Below are 27,723 nucleotides of genomic sequence, written 5' to 3' on the forward strand. Positions count from 1 at the left end.
GTTCAGGGATTTGAGTAGACTCAATCCGCTGCGTTTCTGTACCTGGAGAGACGGAAGGTCTCCATCTTAGAGCCAGTCCCTGGAAGCTGAGCCTGATCTGGGATTCCGGTGAAAACTGATGAGGCAGGGTCCCCAGGGAAACAGGGGTGGGGAAGGGGCCGGGAGGGAAGCAGCTAAGCCAGGTTGCATAAGCAGCAAAGCCCCCAGAGGGAAGCCTGGGCTCAATCTCACAGACAGCTAGAAGCGGCAGAGCCCCCCCCCCCCACCCAGCAGCCAGGGCAGAAGCCCGCTGCTTGGAGTAGCAGCACCCCTGTGTCGGCCAGGCTTTTCCAGGGGGCTGCCTCGTGCACCCTCACCTCTCTGTGCACACAGGCAGAGCCAGCCCCGAAGCCTGGGTCCCGGGCCCTCGACCGAGAGACACAGGTCCTGGCAGGAACAGGGTACAGGCATCCGTGGGTGTGCGGTCAGTGCACCGCAGCGTTTGTCATGGCTGGGGCACTGGCAGGCAGAGGGTCTGCTGGGAAGCGCTCACCCTTCTCCACTTCTGCTGACTTCCTGGGCATGTGAAAGAGCAGGAGCTCCTTCCTGACCCCTAGTTGTGGGCAACGGAGGCTTAGTGGTCGCAGCAGCCCACCAGCGAGCATCTTCCCCAGAGTTCTGCTGCAGGCGTCTCTGCCTGTAGGTTCTATTGGAAGCGTTCACTCTGATCATCTGCATATGTAAATATCCTTCTTGGATGGAGCTGGATTTCTGTTTATATTATTGGTGGCTCCAGAGGTGTAGGATAGAGGCTACTGAGCTCCGTGGGTCCAGGAGACCAGAGCACAGGAGGGTCTGAAGGAGGATGGCACAGCAGTGGTGCCCACCCTCACTGTCCTGGGCAGCCCCTTCCTCCATAAACACATCCACACCTGTGTCCGTGTGTACCCCCCTGTGGCCAGCAGGACCCTCCCCTGTCCATAAGGCTGTAGGATATGTAACTAGCTTCAAGCCAGCCAATCACAGGAAGCTTCAGATATGACATATACATTGCTGCCAGGGCAGTTATAATTTAAAGATTTATTTATTTTAAATTTTGAAAAGAGAAGGAGAGAAGGAGTGGTCTTCCATCTGCTGATTCTCTCCTCATATGGCTGCAATGACTGGGGCTGGGCCAGGCCAGGCCAAGGCCAGGAGCCAGGAGATTGATCTGGGTCTTCCATGGGTTTGGCAGGGGCCAAAACACTTGGACCATCTTCCACTGCTTTCTCAGGCCATTAGCAGGGAGCTGGATTGGAAGTGGAACAGCCTAGACACAAACCAGTGCCCGAATGGGATGCTGGCATTGCAGGAGGTAGCTTTACCTGTTATGGCACAATGCCAGCCCTGTGATTTATTTTTTAATTTATTTATTTATTCATTCATGCATTTGAAAGACAGAGTGACCAAGAGAAAGAGTCAGAGAGAAAGAGATCTTCCATCTGCTGGTTCACTCGCCACATGGCCACAACAGCGAGTCCTGGATCAGGCTGAAGCCGGGCCACAGGAACTCCATCCGGGTCACCACGTGGGGAGCAGGGACTCAGGCACTTGAGCCATCACCAGCTGCTTCCTAGGTGTATTAGCAGAAAGCTGGATTGGAAGCAGGCTAGCTGGGACTTGAACCGAAGCTCCCCTATCGGATGCGCGTGTTGAAATTCTCCCTTCCCACCCTATAGCACTGGTGCACCACATCCTGGGGCGGGAAAGTAAATGTAGGGATTGCCTGAGGATCGACTGATAGAGCTGCACGGAGACCCTCCCTCTGGGGCCGGTGTTGTGGCGTAGCGGGTAAAGCTGCTGCCTGCGATGCCAGCATCCTGTATGGGTGCCAGTTTATGTCCTGACTTCTGATCCAGCTCCTTGCTAATGGCCTGGGAAAGCAGCAGCAGATGGCCCAAGTGCCTGGGCCCCTGCCACCCATGTAAGAGACCCAGATAAAGCTCCTGGCTCCTGACTTCAGCCTGACCCAGCCCTGGCTGTTGTGGCCAGAGAGTAAACACGCAGATGGAAGATATCTCTCTCTTTCGTCTCTCCCCACTGCAACTCTGACTTTCAAAGTAAATAAATCTCTCTTTTTTTAAAAAAAAAAATATTTATTTGAAAGGCAGAGCTACAAAGAGGCAGAGAGAGAGAGATCTTCCACCTGCCTGTTCATTCCTCATTTGGGCACAATGGCCAGGGCTGGGCCAGGCCGAAGCCAGGAGCCTCCTCCACGTCTCCCATACGGGTGCAGGGGCCCAAACTTGGGCCATCTTCTACTGTGTTCCCAGGCCATTAACAAGGGGCTGGATTGGAAGTGGAGCAGCCAGGACTTGAACTGGCACCCATATGGGATGCCGGCACTGCAGGTGGCAGGTTCTAAAAAGAAAACCTAACTCAGACCTGATTTATGCTTTCAGAGGCAATCAGACAGGAATGTGGCCTGGGCACGTTGCGGTGTCCTTAGAGCGTTGTGTGATAAAAGCCATAGTTTTGCAACTGGAGAACTGGGGGAAAGATTGAGAGCAGAGATTGCAGAGGTAGCAAGAGGAATATTTACGTCAAGTCAGGAAAAGCCGTGCTTGTCCCGTGCCTCTGCCAGTGTGGCACGTGAAGGAATTGCACACGCCCCATAGACCTCACTTATATTGCAGAAAAAGGAAAGAAGGGAGCGAGACCCCCGCCTTGAGTCATCCGGTCACTGTTGAGAGCCCCCACCACTTTTCACTTCCTGCGTCTTCACAGCCGCTGCCTCTCTTGTGAGGAGGATGATGTCAGAGGATTTTAGGTTAAAAAAAAAAAAAAAAAAGAGTCACTGTGACTGCTGAGCAAACATGGCCTCATGGAGGCCAGATGGAAGAAGACCACGATCATTCAGACCGTGGCGCTGGGCCACGTTTGGAAAGTGACTCAGCAAAGCTATCATGTGTCTGACATGAGGAGGAGAGAGGTGAAGGTCAAGGATGCTGCTTGGTTCCTCGCTGACCACCCGCATTGATGGAGGTGCCAGTCAGGTCTGGGGGGGTGAGAGACGGCATGGCATGCGGGATGCCAGCACTGCAGGTGGTGGCTTTTACCTGCCATGCCACAGCACCGGCCCCTGGCCACAATTCTTTGCCCAAGTCTGCCGTTAAGTTCTTTTTAATCGATTGATGAAATAGGAGAAGGAGTGAGGGGAACAGTTGTCCCCCATGGAGGGAGTGGTTGTTATCCTGGCTTCTCTCCCATCATTAATGGCAGAGTATTTGTTTATTCTTAATTTAAGGGGGAGCGGGAGAAAGAGAAAGCAGCTCCCATGCACCAGTTCTTCCCTTAAATGCTGAAGTCCTTGTTTTTTTCTGGTATAGTTTTCATTCTACGTGAATTTTAAAAATACTGTGCATTGGGACCGGCGCTGTGGCGCACTAGGTTAATCCACCTGCTGTGTCGGCATCCCATATGGGTGCTGGTTCTAGTCCCGGTTGCTCCTCTTCCAGTCTAGCTCTCTGCTGTGGCCTGGGAGTGCAGTGGAGGATGGCCCAAGTGCTTGGGCCCTGTACCCACATGGAAGACCAGGAGGAAACACCTGGCTCCTGGCTTTGGCGCAGCCTCGGCCTTTGCGCCATTTGGGGAGTGAACCAATGGAAGGAAGACTGACTCTCTCTCTCTCTCTCTCTCTCTCTCTCTCTCTCTCTGAGTCTGCCTCTCCTTCTGTGTAACTCTATCTTTCAAGTAAAGTTAATAAGTCTTAAAAAAAAAACTTTTAAAAAAGATCTTCAAAGAGTTCACAGAAAATGCATAATATGAAAAAAATCATGCTTGGGTTTAAAAAAGTATTTGCACCAAAATAAACACCTTTTAATTCCATTTTACATGAACCTTATAAAGTACCTGCATATATCCCAGGGTAAAATAAGAAGCGTGCCTTTGTGTGCAGTCTGCCTGGATGCATTTTCCTTTGTTTTGGGAGAGAGACAGGATGCCTCCTGATAAAGAGGAGATCGCTTTAGGAATCCAGAGGGTGAGTCCCAGAGGGCTGCTGGAAGAAGTAGGATTTGGTGTCGGAACCAGTTGGTGAATTAAAGTTGCCTGAGCCGTGACATCCAGACTTGGAGACACCAAAAGTCTCCTAAAAGCCCTGAATCCTGGAGTAGTCCTGTTGTGGGCCCAGATTTTCCTTCCCACCACACACAGCATTGGGGGCCACTAGCTATGTGCCAGGAGTGGGGACTTCATCTACTTGACTTCATTTAAGGTCCCCACCTAGTTTGAGGACGTATCTTGATGCCCATTTTCCAGATGGGTAGACAAAGACTGTAAGAAGTCAAGTGACAAACCCAGTAAGCTGTGCCACAGCTGGTTGTGGATCCGAGCATGGATTTCTCTGAGACACGTCACACACACGGCCAGTTCTTCACTTGGGACAAATGCTGGGTAGGGGGAGAACTCTGATCCCATCTGGGGTTGGAGACTGAGGAGTGGCCCAGCCCCGGCTGCCAGTGTTTGGGCCACACCGGGCAACACACAGCCAGGCTGGGGATGTTTGGAGGAGGAGAAACTGTCCAAAGAGCTGAGGGACATGTGGTACTGCAGAGGGCCTCTTGGGGTGCAAGGAAGGAAACTGAGGCCCAGTGGAGCCACCTGGGCTTGCGTTCCAGGGTTCTTGACTTTGCTGTGACTTCTTGTAGTCAGGGCCAGCCCTGAAGAATCTGGTTTGGATTGGGAATCCTACAAGGGCGAGAGGTAAGACATGCCCAAAAGGGAAGCGTGAGTACAGTCATGTGCTGGCTGATGATGGGCCTCAGGTCCTACTGCCGTTAGAGCCCACGTGTGTCACCTGTGACATGGTGGCTGTCCTAGATTATGGAGGAGGAACTCTAAGAAGTTCACATAGCAATGCAAGGGGCCTAAGGGTGCATTTCTTCCAACATGTCTCTTGGTTAATGCACACCTGTAACTGAATCGGTGCCTGGCTAGAGCCAGGTGGCTGATCTGGGGAGGGTGTTCATGGATTGTTCTGGAGGATCTCTCTTCTTAGGGCGCCACAAGGGGCACCTGCTGGTATCCTCAGGGGTGTCTGGTTTATGGCTCCATCCTCACCTAAATCCAGCCAGTTTTCCATTGCAAACACCTGTGTCCTGTGTGTCCAAGTGGGACCTGGCATTCAACATGCACATAAAAGTACTATTCCTAGGAATATTAATATTTACTGAGTCCAGCCAAGCAGCAGGTGCGAGCTAAGTGCTCTTCTCTGGGCGGCTCATTCTTTTTTTTTTTTTTTTTTTAACTTTTATTTAATGAATATAAATTTCCAAAGTACGGCTTATGGATTACAATGGCTTCCCCCCCATAACGTCCCTCCCACCTGCAACCCTCCCCTTTCTCATTCCCTTTCCCCTTCTATTCACATGAGGATTCATTTTCAATTCTCTTTATATACAGAAGATCAGTTTAGCATACATTAAGTAAAGATTTCAACAGTTTGCTCCCACACAGAAACATAAAGTGAAAAATAATAGATGATTTTTAAAATGATGATGAAATCATCTGTTGTTGGTAGATTTCTGTATGTGAGCCATTCTAACCGGGGTGAGGTGAAACCTCATTGTGGTTTTGATTTGCATTTCCCTGATTGCTAGTGACCTTGAACATTTTTTCATGTGCCTGTTGGCCATTTGGATTTCCTCTTTTGAAAAATGTCTATTGAGGTCCTTGGCCCATCTCTTTAGTGGGTTGTTTGTTTTGTTTTTGTGGAGTTTCTTGATCTCTTTGTAGATTCTGGTTATTAACCCTTTATCTGTTGCATAGTTTGCAAATATTTTTTCCCATTCTGTTGGTTGTCTCTTCACTCTCCTGACTGTTTCTTTTGCAGTACAGAAACTTCTCAATTTGATGCAATCCCAATAGTTGATTTTGGCTTTGACTGCCTGTGCCTCCCGGGTCTTTTCCAGAAATTCTTTGCCTGTGCCAATATCTTGAAGGGTTTCTCCAATGTTCTCTAATAACTTGATGGTGTCAGGTCGTAGATTTAGGTCTTTAATCTATGTTGAGTGGATTTTTGTGTAAGGTGTAAGGTAGGGGTCTTGCTTCATGCTTCTGCACGTGGAAATCCAGTTTTCCCAGCACCATTTATTGAATAGACTGTCCTTGCTCCAGGAATTGGTTTTAGATCCTTGAATGGCTGTAGATGTTTGGGTTGATTTCTGGTGTTTCAATTCTGTTCCATTGGTCTATCCATCTGTTTCTGTACCAGTACCATGCTGTTTTGATTACAACTGCCCTGTAGTATGTCCTGAAATCTGGTATTGTGATGCCTCCAGCTTTGTTTTTGTTGTACAAGATTGCTTTAGCTATTCGAGGTCTCTTGTGCCTCCATATAAATTTCAGCACCATTTTTTCCAGATCTGAGAAGAAGGTCTTCGGTATCTTGATTGGTATTGCATTGAATCTATAAATTGCTTTTGGGAGAATGGACATTTTGATAATATTGATTCTTCCAATCCATGAGCATGGAAGATTTTTCCATTTCTTGGTATCCTCTTCTATTTCTTTCTTTAAGGTTTTGTAATTTTCATCATAGAGATCTTTAATATCCTTGGTTAAGTTTATTCCAAGGTATTTGATTGTTTTTGTAGCTATTGTGAATGGGATTGATCTTAGAAGTTCTTCCTCAGCCATGGCATTGTCTGTGTATACAAAGGCTGTTGATTTTTGTGCGTTGATTTTATATCCTGCTACTTTGCCAAACTCTTCTATGAGTTCCAGTAGTCTCTTAGTAGAGTTCTTTGGGTCCCCTAAATAAAGAATCATATCATCTGCAAAGAGGGATAGTTTGAGTTCTTCCTTCCCAATTTGTATCCCTTTAATTTCTTTTTCTTGCCTAATAGCTCTGGCTAGAACTTCCAGAACTATATTGAATAGCAGTGGTGAGAGTGGGCATCCCTGTCTGGTACCAGATCTCAGTGGAAATGCTTCCAACTTTTCCCCATTCAATAGGATGTTGGCTGTGGGTTTTTCATAGATTGCTTTGATTGTATTGAGGAATGTTCCTTCCAAACCCAGTTTGCTTAGAGTTTTCATCATGAACGGGTGTTGTATTTTATCAAATGCTTTCTTGGCGTCTATTGAGATAATCATATGGTTTTTCTTCTGCAGTCTGTTAATGTGGTGTATCACATTGATTGTTTTGTGCACATTAAACCATCCCTGCATACCAGGGATAAATCCCACTTGGTCTGGGTGGATGATCTTTCTGATGTGTTGTTGCATTCTACTGGCGAGAATTTTATTGAGGATTTTTGCATCTATGTTCATCAGGGATATTGGTCTGTAATTCTCTTTCAATGCTGCATCTTTTTCCAGCTTAGGAATTAAGGTGATGCTGGCTTCATAGAAAGAATTTGGAAGGATTCCCTCTTCTTCGATTGTTCTGAATAGTTTGAGAAGAATTGGAGTCAGTTCTTCTTTAAATGTCTGGTAGAATTCAGCAGTGAATCCATCTGGTCCTGGGCTTTTCTTTGTTGGGAGGGCCTTTATTACTGTTTCAATTTCTGTCTCAGTTATGGGTCTGTTTAGGTTTTCGATGTCTTCCTGGTTCAATTTTGGTAGGTTGCATGTGTCCAGGAATCTATCCATTTCTGATAGGTTTCCCTGTTTGCTAGCATACAAGTCCTTGTAGTAATTTCTGATGATTCTTTTTATTTCTGTGGTGTCTGTTGTTACGTTTCCTTTTTCATCTCTGATTTTATTGATTTGGGTCTTTTCTCTTTTTTTAGTTAGTTGGGCCAATGGGGTGTCAATTTTGTTTTTTTTTTTTTTTTTTTTTTCAAAAAACCAGCTCCTCGTTTGGCTGATTTTTTTGTAGTTTTTTTTTTTTTTGATTCAATCCTGTTGATTTCTTCTCTGATTTTAATTATTTCTCTTCTCCTACTAGATTTGGGTCTGGTTTGCTGTAGGTTTTCTAGATCCTTGAGGTGAATTGAAAGCTCATCTATTTGGTGCCTTTCCAATTTCTTGATGTAGGCACCTATTGATATAAACTTTCCTCTTAACACTGCTTTTGCTGCGTCCCATAAGTTTTGGTATGTTGTGCTGTTATCTTCATTTACTTCCAGAAAATTTTTGATTTCTCTTTTAATTTCTTCTATGACCCATTGTTCATTCAGGAGCATGTTGTTCAATCTCCATGTGTTTGTGTATGCTCTAGGGATTCCTGAGTTGCTAATTTCCAACTTCGTTCCTTTATGGTCTGAGAAGCTGCATGGTATGATTCTAATTCTTTTGAATTTGCTGAGACTTGCTTTATGGCCTAGTATGTGGTCAATCCTAGAGAAGGTTCCATGTACTGCTGAGAAGAATGTAAAATCTTTAGCTGTAGGATTGAAAGTTCTGTATATATCTGTTAGATCCATTTGGGCTATAGTGTCGTTTAAATCTACTGTATCCTTGTTGATCTTCTGTCCTGTTGATCTGTCTATTTCTGAGAGTGGAGTATTGAAGTCCCCCAGTACTATTGTATTGGGGTCTAAGTCTCCCTTTAAGTCCGTTAACAAATCTTTTAGATAAACCGGTGCCCTGTAGTTAGGTGCATATACATTGATAATTGTTATATCTTCTTGTTGTATTGATCCCTTAATCATTATATAGTGTACCTCTTTGTCACTCTTAACAGTTTTTGTGGTAAAGTTTATGTTGTCCGATATTAAGATGGCTACTGGGCAGCTCATTCTTAGCAGTCTTGTGGCTGGGGCCTTCTAATTACCCCCGGCTCATGGGTCAGTGGAAGTGAACCTCAGAGGGCCATAGCCAGCTTGCTCAGGATGCTGAGATGAGAGAGCTTGGAAGCTGGGATTTGAATGAGGAATTAATGTCCCTGATGGAAATCTGATTGTAGCCAACCGGGAGCCTCAAAACAGTGTCCCAGACCCAAGCATTAGGAATACACGTATTTTTTTCATATTTGAACACTTGGAGATTTTCCAAAGTGAGACCTGGATGGTTAGGACAGTGCAGCCATGCCATAGCTTTTTTTTTTTTTTTTTATGATTTATTTATTTATTTATTTGGAAGTCAGAGTTACACAGAGAGAGGAGAGGCAGAGAGAGAGGTCTTCCATCCACTGGTTCACTCCCCAATTGGCTGCCATGGCCAGAGCTGAGCCGATCTGGAGCCAGGAGCTTCTTCTGGGTCTCCCACGTGGGTGCAGGGGCCCAAGGACTTGGGCCATCTTCTACTGCTTTCCCAAGCCATAGCATAGAACAGGATCGGAAGTGGAGCAGCCAGGACTCAAAGCGGTGGCCATGTAGGATACCAGCACTGCAGGCAGCGGCTTTACCCACTGCACCACAGTGCTGGTCCTGCCGTAGCTTTCAAAAGTGTCACAGGTGTGGGTGTTGTGACACAGAGGGTTAAGCTGCCATTTAGGATGCCTGCCTGAGTCCTGGCTGCCCTGCTTTTCATCCAGCTTCCTGCCAATACACCCTGAGGGGCAGCAGATGATGGTTTAATTGCTTGGGCCCCTGCCACCCACATGGGAGACCTGGATGGAGTTCTTGACTCCTGGCTTCAGGCTGGCCCAGCCTTTACTGTTGTGGGCATTTGGGGAATGAACCAGTGGTTGGATGTGTTTCCCTCCCTCTGTCTGCCTCCCTCCCTCTCTCTCTCTCTCTCTCTCTCTCAAGTAGATGAAAATAAACATTAGATATGCAGCACAGTTATTGCTTACAAAGCTCAAGTTAATGCATTTGATTTAGTTTTCACTGGAACCGGTGTGTTTCCTGCCTGTAGGAAGACATCAAATCTCGGGTTTGCTCAAGCACAGCAAACTGGCCTGTATGTCGGAGCATCCGCCAGAAGGAAGCTGGGTTGTTGCTTCTGTAATAGTGGAGTTTTCCTTCCTGTTAGCACCTCATTAACAGACTGTAGCTTTTATTTCTGATTATGAGGGTAATACCCACTCATTGTATACAGCTTGAACAATTCAGGAAGATGCAAAAGATGAAGATTCCAAACACCGGTGCCTCATTGGTTCAACTCTTGGTCCCGAGTGTAATGTAATTCAGGTATTGGTTTGTTAATACAGAATATACTGCTTGAAAAATTTCTTCCATCATGCTGCAGCTGTATAATTTTAAGACTGCATAATGCCTAGAATTCTGTGAATTGGAGAACATTAAAATAGCAGCATGGCCTGGGGTCTTTTTGCGGAGAGAGCGTCCCATAATGACCATAAGTTTTTATAAAAGGTTTATTTATCTGAAAGGCCAACTGACTGAGATATGAGGAAAGAGAGAGAGGAATTGTCAGCTGGAGCCAGGTCAGGCTGAGGCTTGAATCCTGGAACTCTGTCTGGGTCTTCAACGCACATGGCAGGGACCCAAGTACTTGGGCCGAACAGTTGCATTAGCAGGGAGCTGGATCGGAAGCAGAGCAGCTGGGACTTGAACCGGGCACTCTGAGGTGGGATGCAGGTGTCCCAAGTGGTGGCTTCCTCTGCTGTGCCACAGCACCTGCCCCATGAACTGATAAGCTTCGAAGAAGCAGCGCCTCCTTGAAAATACAGTCGGAAGGGGAGAGAGTGCTGAGATGTTATGTGCCCTGCCAGCCTCTGCGCTCTGGGTGTGGCAAAGCAGAGCAAGCCAGCTGTCAGTCAAGGGTGTCACTCAGCAGCCAGTGCAGCATTGGGGTAGTGTCCAGCGCTCTGCCGAGAGCAAAGGCTGGGTGGTTAGGGAGCCCGGTGTGCAAGTAAGTGCATGTGGGCTAGAGCCAGGTGGCCCAGGTCTCACCCTGGTGACTCCACTGCGCATCTCTGGGCAGACCACGGAACTCTCTGAGCCGAAGTTCTTCCTTTGTGAAAGGGGAATGGAAACAGCCCCTACTACAAAGGAGAAGAGTACAAGAGTGTATCTGCTATTTAACTGTGATTGGCAAGTGGCATGCACTCCACATTTTAAAATGATTCAAGCCCCAGCCTGACCTGGCCATCGTCATGGTGTAGCAGATTAAGCCACCGCTTGCCATGCCAGCATCCCGTGTGAGCACTGGTTCGAGTCCCATTTGCTCTGCTTCCAATCCAGCTCCTTGCTGGTACACCTGGGAAAGCAGCAGAGGATGGCCCAAGTGCTTGTGGCCACTTGGAGAGTGGGTTAGCAGATGGAAGATCTCTCTCTTTCTGTCTCTCTCTCTGTCTCTCTCTCTCTCTCTCCCCTTCTCTCTCCCCCTCTCCCTCTCCCCCTCTCCCCCTCTCCCCCTCCCTCCCTCCCTCCCACTCTCACTCACTCACTCACTCACTCACTCTGCCTTTCAAATAAATATCTTAGAAACTTTTTTTTTTTAAATGCAATAGGGACAGTCACAGAGGTCTTGAACCGGAAGGCAGGGCTTTTGTTCATTGTACTCCAGGCCTCCTAGCAATGGAATGTTAGGCAGTGACTGCAGCCTAGCCAGATGGTGTCATGGGTTAGGAGAACCCAGCAGAGAAGCCCCAGATTCCCAGGGACACAGCGCATCTGTGCAGCCAGTGTAGGGTGGGAAGCTCCTCTCCGGGTGGTGACTCAGGGACCCAGGCTCTTTGCACCTTGACGCATGTCTTCTGGAGCGTGTAACAAATACCCAAGGCAGGCCACGTAGGAAGGAGAGAGCAATTGGTTTAGCTCATGGTTTTGGAAGTTCAGGTCCAGGGTTAGGTGGCCCCCATTGGTTTGGCCTCTGCTTAGGGCAATGGCTGGCAGCACATCACAGAAGAATTGTGCAGGAGTGACAGTTTGCATTTCCAGCTGGAGCACAAAGCCAAAGTCAAGCTTTCATGGTGATCTTTTCACAGGAACTGTCTTAAAGTGACACAGACCCCAGTGACCCTGGGACTTCCCAGTAGGCCCTACCCCTTGAAGATCGCACCACCCTCCCTGTAGCTTCCCACTGTGGACAAAGCCTCTTAATACCTGGGCGTTTTGGGTGGATTCAGAATCCTAACCATAGCATATGGTTTATAAGGCTGTTGCAGAAGGCAGAGGGCTGCAGACACGTGGGATGATTTTATTTATTTATTTTTAAAAGATCATTTATTTGAAAGGCAGGGTTACAGAGAGAGGGGGAGAGAGAGAGAAAGAGACCTTTCATCTGCTGGTTCACTCCCCAGATGGCCGCAACAGCCAGGGCTGTGCCAAGTTGAAGCCAGGAACCTGGTACTCCACCTGGATCTCCCACAGGGGTGGCAGGGGCCCAAGCCCTTGGGCCATCTTCCACTACTTTCCCAGGTGCGTTAGCAGGGAGCCGGATCGGAGGCAGAGCAGCTGGGACAGGAACCGGTGCCCATATGGGATGCTGGCATTGCAGGCAGCGGCTTCATCTGCTGTGCCACACCTCTCCTGTGAGACGCTTTCCATGCTATGGCCAGGGCTGCTGTAAGTCACTTCCACTCCTAACTCAGCTGCCTGAAACCTGGTCACACAGACCCTCCCCAAACACAAGAAGGCCAGAGAAGTAGAAGGCTGCTCACCAGCAGGCCCTGGCCGCCGCCCCAGTGGCTGCTGTGCCGTGAGCATCGGCACAGAAAGTGTTCATGGTTGCCGAGAGCCAGCACCAAGTAGGCATTTGGAAGAAGTGACCGTGCAGAGAATGCATGGTCAGACTGCTGCTGCCCTGGCTTCGGGGAAGCTTGGAAAAGCAGCCTTGGAAATCTGACATCTTCACGCTCGGATGCATGAGGAAATGGACTTCAAAGGAAGATGACGCCCTGGTGTTCTGTTTTTCTCAAGAAAGATATTTCCCCTGGCTCTCCCTCTCTCTGTGTGACTCTTTTAAATAAATAAATATTTTAAAAAGATTGATATGTCCAGGTACTGTGTAGCCGATATGCAGGAACCCTGTTCTTGCAATTAGAATGCTCCCTGTGGCCGGCGCCACAGCTCACTAGGCTAATCCTCTGCCTGTGGCACCAGCACCCCGGGTTCTAGTCCCAGTTGGGGTGCTGGATTCTGTCCTGGTCGCTCCTCTTCCAGTCCAGCTCTCTGCTGTGGCCCAGGAAAGCAGTGGAGGATGGCCCAAGTGCTTGGGCCCTGCACCCGCATGGGAGACCAGGAGGAAGCACCTGGCTCCTGGCTTTGGATCAGTGCAGCGTGCCGGCCGTAGCGGCCATTTGGGGGATGAACCAATGGAAAGGAAGACCTTTCTCTCTCTCTCTCTCTCTCTCACTGTCTAACTCTGCCTGTCAAAAAAATGCTCTCTACAGCTGAGAGGCAAAAATGCCTGAAGCTCTGGATTACAGATGCCCTCCCACGGTCAGACAAGCATTGCAGTCCCGGGATAGGGAGGTGATTCAGGCACAAGGACCGGACTACCTTTCATATAAGCCCCTGTTCTTAAAAATCGGCTCAGTCGGGCCAGTGTTGTGGCACAGAATGCTAAGCCACTGCCTGCGACACCGGCATCCCATATAGGTACCGGTTTGAGTCCCGGCTGCTCCACTTCTGATCCAGTTCCCTGCTAATGCACTGGGACAGCAGCAGAAGATGGCCTAAGTGCTGGGGCCCCTGTACCCACGTGGGTGAAACCCAATTTCAGGCTTGAAATACATATTTAAATTGTTGATGATCGCTGGAGGACAAGTTTATGAAAATAACTGTTGCTTGGATTAACTGATCTTCCCAAGAATCTGCAAAAGCAGTGATTCTGCTGGTGAATGATCTTAATTCTCCCGGCTTCTGAAGGCCTCCCTTGCTCTTGGTTGCCATGAGCCAGAGGCCTGGGCTTTGTATGCCATTCAGGCCTCCTGGGAAACGTGACTTGGGTGGATCCACCCCTGGTCTTCATGGTTAAGGCATGTCTCATTTGGTGCACAGGGGTATTTGTGGCATGGGCAGTCAGAGTGTGTGAGAGGACCCACCGCCTGCCTGGGTGTGGCATGTCAGGCTCAGGCCCACAACAGAAGGAGCCTGGGGTGCCTGCCAGCTTTGTGACAGAGGGAGGGCCTGAGGATGAGCTTCAGCTAGTTCCATCTCCACGTGGTCACTCCCAGGGGCTCCCAGCCAGCAGCTGGGGACAGGCAGTGGCCAGTGGTTGGTTTCTTTTTTTTTTTTTTTCTCATTAAGATGTGTTTATTTGAAAGGCCAGTTAACGAGAGACAGAGATCTTGCATCTGTTGGTTCATTCCCCCAGTGGCTGCAGCAGCTGGAGCTGGGGCTGGGCCAGTCCAAAGCCAGAAGGCAAGAGGTGTAACTCCATCCGGGTCTCCCACATGGGTGGCAGGGTCCCAAGCACTTGGACCATCTGCTGCTGCTTTCCCAGGTCATTAGTAGAGAGCTGACGTGAACCGGCAATCCATACGGGGGATGCCGGTGTCGCACACTGCAGCTTAAATCACCATGTCACTACGCCAGCCCCCGTGGTGGGCTTTCTAGAGCCCCGAGGTGGCAGTGGGAGGGCTGCTGCGGAGTCTGGGTCCTTGCACCCTGGTGGCCTTAGCACCATGTCACATCGGAGCGCAACAACACATTTTTTTTTTTTTTTTGACAGGCAGAGTTAGAGAGAGAGAGACAGAGAGAAAGGCCTCTAGGGCCGGTGTGTTGCGCCGATCCAAACCCAGGAGCCAGGTGCTTCCTCCTGGTCTCCCATGCGGGTGCAGAGCCCAAGGACCTGGGCCCTCCTCCACTGCCCTCCCGGGCCACAGCAGAGAGCTGGACTGGAAGAGGAGCAACCGGGACAGAATCCGGCGCCCCGACCGGACTGCCGGCACCGCAGGTGGAGGATTAGCCTAGTGAGCCACGGTGCCGGCCAACACATCTTTCTACCGCAGCATGGTTGTAACAGGAGGCATCCTCCTGCCTAAATAGGGTTTATATTAATGGGATTTTCTCAAACCAAATTCCTTCTCATTCATTCATTCTGCAAACACTTACAGAGATGTCCCTGGGCAGGCAGGCCCTTTTTGTGGCCACACCAGGGGTCCTCGGCCATCTCCCCTTAGGACCCTCTGGAGAATGTCACTTTCACCCTCTTTGGATGGGGACACAGTGTGGAGTCTGACCTGGGAGATACCTGTCCAGGTAGAGGCTCTGGGAGGTGGGGGTGAGGCCCCCAGCCAAGGAGCTTCTAGTCCGAGTCCCCTGCAAGCAGACCCCCAGAACGTGTACTTTCTGCAGGGAGGAGACAGCCAGAGGGGCTGCATTTTTCACATTGACCCTGTGGACAACCAGGGCTGGTGCTGCTGGGAGCCATCCCGCCAGAGGCATCAGGGCCATTGAAGGTTGAGAGCTGCACAGACTGGGGCGGGTGTGTGTGTGTGTGTGTGTGTGTGAGAGAGAGAGAGAGAGAGAGAGAGAGAGAAAAGATTGATTGATTGATCCCCAGCCCTCCTTTCCTTTTCCCAGGAAAAACTCCCAGAGCTAGAGAAATCCTTAGTGAAGAGGTGCGAACCTGGACAGGGTGGAGTCAGGGTGGGGCGGGTTGGTGTGGGTTGGTGCGGGAGAGGGGGCGTGGCGGAGCCTGCCGCATCCCCGGAAGAAGATGAAGACAGTGAGAAGTGAGAGGCCGGCCCTGTGCATCTGAGCAGGGTGGGCAGGCACGTGGCACGGGAGAGCTGTGCTCCAAAGCAGCCAGCTGCCCTCTGCCCTAGGCACCTGGCCGGAGACCTGTGTTTTATTCCGAACGGCAGGCGTATCACAGGTGCCGGGAGTAGTCAGGGTGGAAGCTTGGCCTGTTTGGGTGATGGCTGATGACAATCAAGAATTGTGGCTTCTGTGAAAGGAATCCCGGCCGTGTGTGTGTGAGACTACGCAGAGTTTCTTGTTTGGAAAGTTACATTTACTTGTGGTAAGAAATGCCTATATTGTGAGTACATGTATTTTGTTAAAAATGGATGTTTTTTTAACGCAGTAAATGCTGTCATTTCAATATGGAGCAGTCTGAGTTGTAGAATGATGATGATTACCTAGATCCAAATCTCTTCCCGTGGATTACAAAGAAAACTTCACCCAAATCAACAAATACAGATGCTGCTTGCATGTACCCTCAGGATTCCTAAGCACAGAATTCCACCAACTTGTAAGGTCTTGTAAAGTGAGATAAGTGGGGTCAGCGCTGTGGCGTAATGGGTAAAGCCACGGTCTGCAGTGCTGGCTTCCCTTATGGGCACCGGTTGGAGACCTGGCTGCTCCACTTCTGATCCAGCTCTTTGCTATGCCCTGGGAAAGCAGTGGAAGATGGTCCCAGGTGCTTGAGCCCCTGCACCCACCTGGGTTACCTGGAAGAAGCTCCTGGCTCCAGATTGGCCCAGCTCAGGCCATTGTGGCCATTTGGGGAGTGAACCACTGAATGGAAGATCTCTCTCTCTCTGCCTTTGCCTGTCTGTAGCTCCACTTTTCAAATAAATACATTTTAAAAAAAGTGAGATTAGCAAGCATGTTGGTCCAGCCAGGCAGGTGCTGGGCCTGCTTCTGTGCAGAATGTCAGGCATGGGGGGCTGGAAATCTGGAGCTCACAGAGCCTGGGGTGACGGCAGCCCAGACGGGGCACCCCACAAAGGCAGAGTCCTGAGTGGAAATGGGATGGCCTGTGGTGCTGAGCACATCTGAGGGAGGACACCTGCCACCTGTTGAGCAAGAAGGTACAAGGAATAAAACTAAGGGTCCTGCAGACACTTTCACAGGGTATGCAAGTGGGAAGACACAGCCCAGCCCCACTTCTCCAAGGCAACTCAGACCACGAGTTGCACTTCCCTGTACCAACAGTAGAGGGTGTGCTTGAATAAGACTACTGCCTAATAACTCTGGTTGTCGCATAAACTCCCCACGGCTGGTTCAGGAATAAAAAACATCGCAGAAAGAGCAGAACGCAGAAGATAAGGTGCAGGCCAAGCTAAGTCCGGAGAGAAAACAGTTTGAGAATCAAAGCATTTCAGCTCGTTGGTTTTCTAACCCCTTACACACACACACACACACACAGCCAAAGTGAAAGAAAACTCTAATACAGTGGTGTTTTCATGTATTAAAAAAAATCAGCCTTGACTCAGACATTCAAAAGCTTAGATCTAGAGTGGACAAAATGCAGGAATACATGACAGGAGAGTTGGCCAAATGCCCGTGCAGCAATGGAGAGACTGGGTTTGTGGGCAGCACACAGAGCAGTCACGTGGCACCTGTTGTCTGCTGTGTTTTCCTAAGCTCCAGCTGGGGGCAAACACAGGAACACAGGAGCCTACTTTTCCAACAGGACATGTTTGCTCATGCTCTCTGTTCGTGGAGGCTGCAGGAAACACAGGGCATACCTCGTTTTGCTGTGCTTGACTTTGTCATGCTTTGCCAATGGTGGAGGTCTTTGCACAAATGTGTGGCTTTCAGTTGGGGGCGGTTTCCATGAAGCAGGTCTATTTGCACTGTTTTTCCAACAACTGATAATGATTGTTGGCATTTTTTTAGCAACAAGATTTTTTTGGTTAAGGTGCGTTTTGTGCTTTTGGATCTCATGCTGTTGCACACATAATAGGCCACAGTACAGTGACAGTGTGCCTTTTATGAGCGCTGGGAATCCAAAAAATGTCCTGTGACTCCCTTTATTGCGATAGTCACTTGATTGCAGCAGCCTGGAAGGGGAGAAGCAGGATGCCCTGAGGGACATGGCTGGAGCAGGCAGGGAAGTGAAGGGGGCCAGCGTGAGCCGACAGAGAGGGGCACTGACCTCTACCTGAGGGGGAGTGGCACTTCCAGCCGGCTTGCCTTAGCCTGGCTTGGCGCAGCCTGTCGGTCCCACCTGGGAGCGATTAAGGCAATTCCCATCTTAGCCACCAAAGTCTGCCGTGGAGAGGAAGCTGCACAAGTAGAACACAGGCTGTACATGAATCCAGGATTGACTGCGGCCTCCACGTGTGACTTCCTGTGGACACTGCAACATCTTGGCTGTCCGAGGGACTCTGGGGGGGAGACACAGCTGTCAAAAGAGTGATGACTCAGAGTGATGAGCAGGCTGTGTCCCCTGAGCAAGACGCCTGAACTAAGACCAAGAAACTGGGGCAGTTGAATGTTCAGACCTTATATATATGTATTTTTAAGATTTAGGTATTTCTTTAAAAGAGTTACAGACAGAAAGCAAGAGAGCTCTTCTATCCTCTGGTTCACTCCCCAAATGTCTGCAACAGCTGGGGCTGGGCCAGGCTGAAGCCAGGAACCTGGGACTCCATCAGGGTCTCTGACGTTGGTGGCATGGGCCGAAGCAGTTCCACCATCTGGCTTCACAGGCCCAGGACGCCAGCCCCAACAGTGAGTGTTCCAAGGAGCAAGGGGCCCACGTGATCAGGAACTCTGAGCAGACCTGGGGAGCAGTGGCAAGAGCCACCACAGGGTGAGAGGGGCACAACAGGGTGACCAACCAGTGCATGGTGTCAGGGCACTCACCTGTCCCAATAGGAAGTGAGCCTGGAATGCCACCCTCAGAGCTGATGCTGTGGTGCAGTGAGTTAAGCCCCAGCCTGCAGTGCCGGTATCCTACATGGGTGCCAGTTTGAGTCCCAGCTGTTCCACTTCCTATCCAGCTCTCTGCTATGGCCTGGGAAAGCAGTAGAAGATGGCCCAGGTTCTTGGGCCCCTGCACCCACGTGGGAGACCTGCAGGATGCTCCTGGCTCCTGACTGGCCCAGCAGTGGCTAGAAGATCTCTCTCTTTATCTTCCCTTTTTTCTCTGTAACTCTGCCTTTCAAATAAATAAATAAACCTAAAAAAAAAGAATGCTATATATCTAAAAAGAATACATTCCTATGATGATAAAGGGAGAAAAGCAGTCAGCACAGAGCCTGGCTGTGTGATCTGAGATATTAAAAAGATTTGCAGGATGGTGACAGGAGGGGGCAGCAGAGGTTAAGGTGTTGTAGGCCCAGTGATCCGTGTGTATGTGTGTGTGTGTGTGTGTGTATGTAGAATATCACTGTGTATATTTGTATGTGTGTTGTCTGTGTTTGTGAATCTGTTTCTGTGGTGTGTGTGTGTGTGTGTGTGTGTGTGTATGTCTGAAAAATATGGCACATTTACCAGGCTGGCCGAGGGGGATTGGTAACCAGTAGGGTTTGGGGATTCTCCTGTAGAGCAACACTGTCTAATAAAAATACGAATGTAACCTGAGCCACGTTGTCATTTTGTTTTTTTTTGTAGTCACATTTTTAAAAAGTTGAAAAATAGAAGTAAAATTAGCTTTAATATTGTATTTTATTGGGGCTGCCATTGTGGTGCAGTGGGTTAGGCTGCAGCCCGTGACGCTGGTATCCCATTTCAGAGCATGGGTTCGAGTCCTGGCTGCTCTGCTTCTGATCCAGCTCTCTGTTAATGTGTCTGGGAAAGCAGTGGAAGATGTCCCAAATACTTGTGTCCCAGCCATCCCCATGGGAGACCTGGATGAAGCTCCTGGCTTCGGCCTGACCCAGGCCTGGATGTTGTGGCCATTTGGAGAGTGAACCAGTGATGGCAGATCTCTCTCTCTCTCTTTCTGCCCCCCTCCTTCCTTCCCTCTCTCTCTGTCACTCTGCCTTTCAAATAAATAAAAAATAAAAATCTTTTTTTTTTTTAATTTATTTGAAAGGCAGAGTGACAGGGAGAGACAGAGGTGTGCCATGCGCTGGCTTACTCCCTAAATGACCACAACTACCGGGGCTGGGCCAGTCCAAAACCAGGAGCCAGGAGCTTTGTCCGGGTCCCCCATGTAGATGCAGAGACCTAAGAACATGGGCTGTCTTCCACTGCTTTCCCTGGCACATCAGCAGGGAGCTGGATCAGAAGAAGAGCAGCTAGGACTTGAACCAGCACTCATACAGGATGCCAGTGCTGTGGGCTGTGGCCTTAACCCACCATACCACAGCACTGGCCCCATAAAAATATTTTTTAAAATGTATTTTATTTAGGAACAGGCATCTGACCACATGGTAAAGCCACTAGTTAGGTTATCCACGTTTGTCCCCTCTCCCCATCCCCCCCATTTAGTGTGGGCATTTGGTGAGTGAACCAGCTGAAGGGAGTATTTCTCTCTCTCTTTCTCTCTGTGTGTTTCAAATACAAAAATAATTTTAAAATATGTGTATTTTATTCAATCTACTATTTCAGAATATTTCTACATGTAGTCAATATGGAAACTTATCATGTTGGTATTTATTCTGCATCTTTTTGTGCCAAGTCTTCAAAACCTGGTATGTCGTTTCTACTCTGAGCACATTTTTATTTGGACCTGTGATCCGTGGCCACATAGGGCTCACAGCTGCTCAACTGGGCAGCACTGCCACAGAGGGGAACTCTGATAGCAGTAGTGTGGTTTCCTTCTAAGGTTCTTCTTTCTCCTCTCTCCTTTAGAGAGATAAATGATGGCACCTTTTCTAATATAATTAATATAAGGAAAAAATGGAAAGGAAAGAGAAAAAAATACTTTGACTCATCTTTTACTGTCTGAGGTTAGGAGAAAGCATAGCTAGGCTAGGGCTAGGCTGGGGCATGGGTTCAAGTCCTGGCTGTTCCATTTCCTGTCCAGCTCACTGCTAATGTGTCTGGGAAAACAGTGGACTGCACCCACATGAGAGACCTGGAAGAAGCACTTGACTCCTGACTTCTGCCTGGCCCCAATCCTGACTGTGGTGACCATTTGGGAAGTAAACCAATGGATGGAAGATCCCCCCCCCCCACTTTGTAACCCTGCCTTTCAAATAAATAATTGAGTCTTTTTAAAACAAGGTCCTAGACTGAAAACCAGCAGGGTAATGATAGAGACAGAACCACTGACAGCAGACTCCTTCTCTGTGAGGCCAGGTATGCTTTTCTTTTCAAATTAATTTATTTCAAAGGCAGAGAGGGTGAGACAGCTCTTCCATCTGCTGGTTCACCCCCCAGATGGCTGCAACGTCTGGAGCTGGGCTGATGTGAAGCCAGGAGCTTCTTCTGGGTCTCCCACATGGGTGCACTTGGGCCATCTGCTGCTTTTCCCAGGCCATTAGCAGGGAGCTGGATCAGAAGTGGAGCAGCTGGACTTGAACCAGTGCTCATATGGAGTGCCAGTGGCACAGGCAGTGGCTTTACCAGTCACGCCACACCCCTGCCCCCAGGTGTGCTTTTTATCAGTCTCCCTCCAGTGCTGCTTTGTGAAATCCAAACTGGATGCATACGCCACCTGCTGCATCAACACCATCAGCAGGTGTTGATGTAGATACCAGCTGCCTGCTCCACGCAGGGTGATGCCCAGCACCTGGATTGCCCACATGGACACACCCTCAGTAAGCTCTAAGAGTGTGTAAGGTGCAGCAACCACAATGTTTCCACTCATTGACGTGTTTTTTAGTGAGACTAAAGGCTGCATGACAATTTGGTAATGGTGGCAGTTGATGTTACTGAGTATATAGTAAGTAACCTGTGGGGGACCAATGCTTTCTGTGACTTATTTCACTTGATTTTTTAAAAAGATTTTATTTATTTGAGAGGTAGAGGTATAGACAATGGGAGGGAGGGATGGAAAGAAAGGTCTTCCATCCACTGAATTCAACACCCGCCCCCCGCAAATGTCTGCAGTGGCCAGAGCTGAGCTGATCAAACACCAGGAGCCAGAAGCTTCATCTGGATCTCCTATGTGGGTGCAGGGGCCCAAGAACCTGGGCCATCTTCTACTGCTTTCCCAGGCCATAGCAGAGAGCTGGCTCAGAAGAGGAGCATCTGGGAGTCAAACCGACGCCCACATGGGATGCTGGCACTGTAATCGGAGGACTTACCCACTGTGCCACAGTGCTGGCCCCTCACTTGATCTTTAGAACAATCCTTGGAGATAGGTATTGTTAATAGTCACTCTGTTTTATACATAAGGAAGTCAAGTTCAATGGTTTGCTTGAGAGATTAGTTGGGATGAAGCCCAGTTTTGTTACATCCAGACCTGAGAGTAACAAGTACTGGAGAAACACAAGGAGGAGACTCCAGGCCAGAAACCCAAGGTGAACGTAGGTGGGAAGGAAGGGACGTGTGTGACACCTGCCTGGGAAGGGGCGGGCTGCTGGTAGGAAAGGCAGAGGCCAGTTACCGAGCCTGGCGAGGAGCTGAGACTAGGAAATACCATGGAAACACTGGGGAACAGAGAATGAGACCGTCTTATCCTGGCATAGGGAGTTTAAGACATCCTGAGAATGAAACAAGCAAGGAGAATGAGCACACGACAAACATTTCTTTGGGAAACAAATATTAGAATGCATAGCAGCAATCTGGAAAGATAGAGTACAAATTATAACAGTGTGTACCCTACTGAGGATATAGGCAATAGCGGTGGTAGTCAGAGGGACCTTGAGCTTTGACCAAATGTTTGCATCATGTTTTCTGTATTTACAAACAAGATATATGCAGGTGAGCTTGAAAAAGCTAAGATACTGATAAAAAGCATTTCAGATGAAATACAGGGTCATATGGGAATTTCATATTCAGATTGGTGTCATATCCAGAATTCAGACTGGGAGGCTGTAGGACCCTTTTTGTAGGAGAGCATGTGATGTAGGAGGTGAGGGGAAAAAAGGAATAGTCACTAACTGACAGGGGAGACAGGATGGTAGATGGTTAGTTTTTCTTTTTTTTTAAGATTTATTTTTTATTTATTTGAAAGGCAGAATTACAGAGAAAGAGACAGAAAGAGAGGTCTTCCATCTGCTGGTTCACTTTCCAAATGACTGAAATGCCCGGGGCTGGGTCAGGCTGAAGCCAGGAGCCAGGAGCTTCTTCTGGGTCTCACATGAGTGTGCAGGGGCCCAAGGACTTGGGCCATCCTCTGGTGCTTTCTCAGGTGCATTAGCAGGGAGCTGGATCGGAAGTGGAACAGCTGGGAATCGACCTTGCATCCTGTGCTGGTGCTGCAGGTGGTGCTGGTGCTGCAGGTGGTGGCTTAACCTGCTATGTCCACAATGCCAGCCCCTCCTTTTTATTTTTTAAGTGAAAGACCCTTTGGAGTTCTTAAAATGTGAGCGTTTGCCTGGGGATGCAGAGAACATTCTTGTCAAGGGGCTTGACTCAGCTTCCTGGGCCAGAGACAGAGTGGGATCATCCAGAGGAGGAAAAGGCACCTCTGTCTCTCCTCTCTCATTGTGTCCTCCTAGAGCCAGGGGGCGGGACACAGGGCCCTTGGGTTGGTGCTTATGGGATTTGCAAAAGGCACACAAACCCCTAAATGGTCCCTTCTGTGTGTGGTAGATGGAGCCGGGCGATCCGGACTTCTGAGTGTCTACCAGGAAAATTGTGTGTGCAAGTCCTGCAGAATGCTGCAGAAGTCGGGCTGACCCGGAGCCAGGCAGCTGGAGAGATGCTGGCGTGACTGGTAAGTGGCACCGAGCCTATAAGTCTTCCCTGCTTCCACACTGTTGCTGTGACCAAGGGGATTGTGGGCCTTGGCTGGAGTTTGTTGCTGAGGGATTGCATTTAGGATGCACCTGCAGCAGGGCCACGCAAGCCTCAGGAGAGGCAAGGAATCCTGAGAGCATGAACAGAAACACTCAGGTGCCTGCAGCACCAACCACGTGCTTTACCCACTGTAAAGGGTTAATTCCTCTAGTTCTCACAGCAGCATGCATTAGGCTCTGCTGTGGCCTGTCTTTGCGACGGGAGCACAAAGAACCCAGGCAGCCGTGGATAGGACGGAGCCTACAGCAACTATTTCATCTATTTCCTTTCTACGGAAATTATCTTCATTGGGATATTGAAATAGGGTCACTGTGGGAGGTGCAGTTTCCAGAAATGGCCAGAGCAATGGGACTGCTTTTGTAGATCTTTACTGCTCCCTCATCAAGTAGAATCTCCCTTGGAATCTGAGCAGGGTTCAGGGGCTACCCCGACATACAGAACGTGGCAGAAATGCTGAATGACCTCAAAGCTTTGATGAATACAAATGGTTTCCCTTCCTCCTGACTCTCTCCTTCTCCTGGGATGTGAGCCTTTGAGACCTGATCGCCATACAGAAGCCACATGCAAGTGTTCTGGCTGGCGGTCGCACTCCCTGCAAATCAGACTTTGGAAGTCTGGTGCCACCTGTCTTCCAGTGGCCCCCCACTGATGCTGAGGAGCTGAGGCAAGCCTGATGAATCATCCCTGCTGAGCCCTGCCCCTTCATCAGAACAATCGAAAGCACAATAAACACTGTCATTCTTCTGAGCTTTCTCATTTAAACCCACAACAGTGCTTAAGGGAGATAACGTTACACGCATTGACAAGTAAGCCAACAGGTGGAGTGACTCACTCAAGGTCTGTGTCACTGGAATTTAAACCAGGATTGTTTGATTTCAAGCTTGTGATACTAGTCACGGCCCCAGCTATGTGTTCCTCCTGGAACTGTTCTCAACTGTTCTCAAAGAAAACAAGGCTTGTTGTAGTAAGAAGATAAGAAAGCAGCATCTTAGATAATTGGCTTTGTACAATATATTGTGCCTCTGTGTCCTGAATTTGGACCTTACTTAGATGTTCCGTGTCCTGGCTTACATGTAAAGTTCTCCAGGAAAGCTGTACTTACATCTGGTGTCTGTTCAAGCCATTCAGTATGCCTTTCCCATCATCTTGTGTGCCTGTGATTGGTGCTTCTGCCCCTTTGACTTGGAGGAGGCCAGGGACTGAGCCCTCTCCTTGCTGTTTCTAGCATAGACCCTTACCTGTAGCAGGCACTGATAAATGCATGTTAAAATCATAACAAGAGCATTAAATGTGGATTTTCTCGATGATAGTGAAAGAAAGGTAAAGAAGCACATATTTCCAGATATAAACTTGGAAGTTTTGTCTTGCCTTGGTGTTGAAATTTTGCCTTTTGAGGCTGTTAAAAAGTGAACAAGGGGGCTGACGTTGTGGCCCAGCAAGTTAAGCCTCTGCCAGCAACACTGGCATCCTGTATTCATGCTGGGTCAAGTCCTGGCTGCTCCACTTCCTCTCCACCTCCCTGCTAATGTACCTGAGAAAGCAGTGGAAGATGGCCTCAGTGCTTGGGTCCCTGCCACCCTTGGGAGACCCAAATGGAGCTCCAGGATTCTGGTTTTGGCTGGGCCTAACCATTTAGGGAGTGAACCAGTGGATGGAAGATTTCTCCCTCCTTTTTTCCTCCCTCTCTCCCTCTCTCCGTCTCTCCCTCTCTTCCTCTTTCCCTTCCTCTCCCTCCCTCCCCCTCCCTCCCCCCCCGTCCCTCTGTAAGTCTCCCTTTCAAATAAATAAAGCTAAAAAAAAAGTAAATGAAACACAATACAATTTTAAAGAGTTTATTTGAGCAAATGATGATTCATGAATTAGGCAGCTCCAAACCAGGAGTGGTTCTGGAGCTTCAAGGACGGAGGCAAGAGGAAAGCTTTCATAGGATGGACAAGGAAATAAAACAAAGAAAATGCTAGGTTGGTTATAATTACCTAGTTTGCATATTGGATTCATTCCATTGCCCAATCCCTATTTTGACAATTATAGGTTTATTGGCTACTTCTGATTGGTTGAGCTTAAGTTATATTTTTCTTTAATATAGGCATCTACAAGAAATAAACATCATATATGTTTGAAATCAAGTAAGGCTTGATGAGCCTAATGGTAGTGTCTGCTCAGGGATTCTTTAGACATGGTCTTAATTTTAATTCATTCCTAAAATTCTGATTTATTTTTATTTCTTTGAAAGGAAGAGAGAGAGAGAGAGAGAGAGAGAGAGAGAGATCTCCCATCTAGTGGTTTACTCCCTCCCCAAATGCCCTCAACAGATGGGGCTGGACCTGGCCCCAGCTGGGAGCCAGAACTCCATCCAAGTCTCCCACATGGGTGGCAGGGACCCAGTTAATGAGCCATTGCCTGCTGCCTCCTGAAACACACCTTAGTAGGAACCTGGAATCGGGAGTGAAACTGGGACTCAAACCCAGGTGTTCCAACGCCGGATGCAGGCATCGCACACAGCATCTTAGTGGCTGAGTCAAGCCCTCGCCCTTCACTTTAATGTACTTCAACAGCGCCAGAGGTTTTGTTGTCATTTCCGCTGTCTTTCCTGTTAGATAAAACGTGTTTGTGTTTGACTTTTGGAAAGAAAGAACTTCAATAAAACACGCCTTTAAACAAAACAGGAACAGGAAGTGCCACAGGGCTCAGATAGGCTGTTTGAGAAGCTTGTTATCCACGTGGAAAATCTTCGCACGGGGAGAAGAGCAGGTACACAACACTGGGGAACTGACCGCGGTCTGTGCTGTGGGGTGAATACAGCTTGTCCCCACCCAAACTCGTGTTGCGGCTCGGTCTCCAGAGTAAGGGTGTTGAGAGGTGTGGGGTCATGGGGATGGAGCCCTCGATAATGGATTAATTGGATTAATTCTTCTCTCACGGGAGAGAGTTCCCCTTCTCAGGGGACTGGCTTGGCTCTTGCTGGAGGGCCTTGCTGTAAGGCGAGTCTTGGCGCCTCCCAGTGCGAGGCCCCCATCAGAAGCTCAGCAGATACAGTGCCGTGCTCTTGGATGTCTAGATCCATGAGCCAAAACTGACCTGTTTCTTTATAAATTCCCCATTCCGAGGTGTTCGGTTATGGCCACAGTGAACAGCTAAGACAATACGAAGGATGAAGTAGGAAGTACGTTAACGTTGGGTCAGCCTTTGCTTATAAGAACTGGGGCACTTGAGTTTCGTGCACCCAGGGGTGTGTGTGTGTGTGTGTGTGTGTGTGTCACTGCAGCTGCTTGAAAGCTGGGGACAACTTGGGTCTTGACGCTATCTAGAACACCCAGCATTGGACCCTCTACCTAGGAGTTGTAGGACTTTAATAATCAGATGAACATGGCAACAAGACCAGAACATGAGGACTTGTGTGTGTGTGTATGCGGCAGGTGGGTAAATGCAGGTAGAGTGTTAGGTCCATTTAATTCTTTAATTATATTTTCATGGCTTTGTCTATCCGTTCGCTTTTTCTGCATAACAAACCACCTTAAACTTAGCATGGATTGAATATCCTGGTTGAAGTGTTTGGGATCAGAAGTGTTACAGGTTTCTGATTCTTCTCTTCTTTTGGGTTTGAAATATTTGCATAGACTTTGCTGGTTGAGCATCCCCAATCCAAAAATCTCAAATTCAGAATACTTCAAAATCCCAAATCTTGTCAGGTTGGCACTCAAAACTTTTTGGACTTTGAAACTTTTTGGATTAGGGATGCTCACTCAACCTATGACTTTTATTTATTTATCTTTATAGATGTATTTGTTTAAAAGGCAGAGTGAGAGCAAGAGAGAGAGAGAGAGAGAGAGAGAGAGAGAGAGGTCTTCCATTGGCTGGCTTACTCCCCAAATGGCCATAACAGCTGGGACAGGGCCAAGTTGAAGTCAGTAGCTAGGAACTCCATCCAGGGCTCCTATGTAGGTGGCAAGAGCCTAAGTACTTGGGCCATCTTCCACTGCCTTCCCAGGTGCCTTAGCAAGAAGCTAGACCAGGCACAGACCAGCCAGCACTTGAACCAGCACTCCAATATGGGATGCTGGCATCACAAGCGGCGGCTTAACCTGGTGCATCACAACACTGGCTCCCCGCCTTGACTTTAAATAATAGCTATAGTTCCTGCTTTTCCAGATTGGCAGTTTGAGCGTGGCACACCTGCTCTGTCTGGGCCAGCTGTGTTGCCCCTGTGTCTGCCAGTTTGGCTGGGAGCTGACGGGGGCAGGATGGCCTCTTCCCAGATGGCTCACCTCTGTCCCATGGATCTCTCATCACCCAACAGACTAATCCGAGCATGTGCGCACAGAAGCATGGCTCCAAAGAGACTGACGCGTGTCATCTCTGCCACATT

General features: G+C 48.7%; 1 protein-coding gene across 6 annotated transcripts in view; it reads left to right on the top strand.

Moving 5' to 3' along the window:
• Window positions 1–27,723, top strand: part of RIN2 (Ras and Rab interactor 2) — a 248,850-nt gene that overhangs the window by 14,743 nt on the left and 206,384 nt on the right. For 5 of the 6 annotated variants that reach the window (XM_070052128.2, XM_051845339.3, XM_051845346.3 and 2 more), the window contains exon 2: window positions 23,151–23,274. The exons of the other annotated variant lie outside the window; for it this stretch is intronic. The gene's annotated coding sequence lies outside the window, so the exon portion shown is untranslated. The remainder of the gene's footprint in view (window positions 1–23,150; window positions 23,275–27,723) is intronic. 6 annotated transcript variants of the gene reach the window in all.

This window comes from Oryctolagus cuniculus, chromosome 11 (assembly GCF_051225735.1).
Source record: "Oryctolagus cuniculus isolate XC-2025 breed Fujian yellow rabbit chromosome 11, ASM5122573v1, whole genome shotgun sequence".
NCBI lineage: Eukaryota > Metazoa > Chordata > Mammalia > Lagomorpha > Leporidae > Oryctolagus > Oryctolagus cuniculus.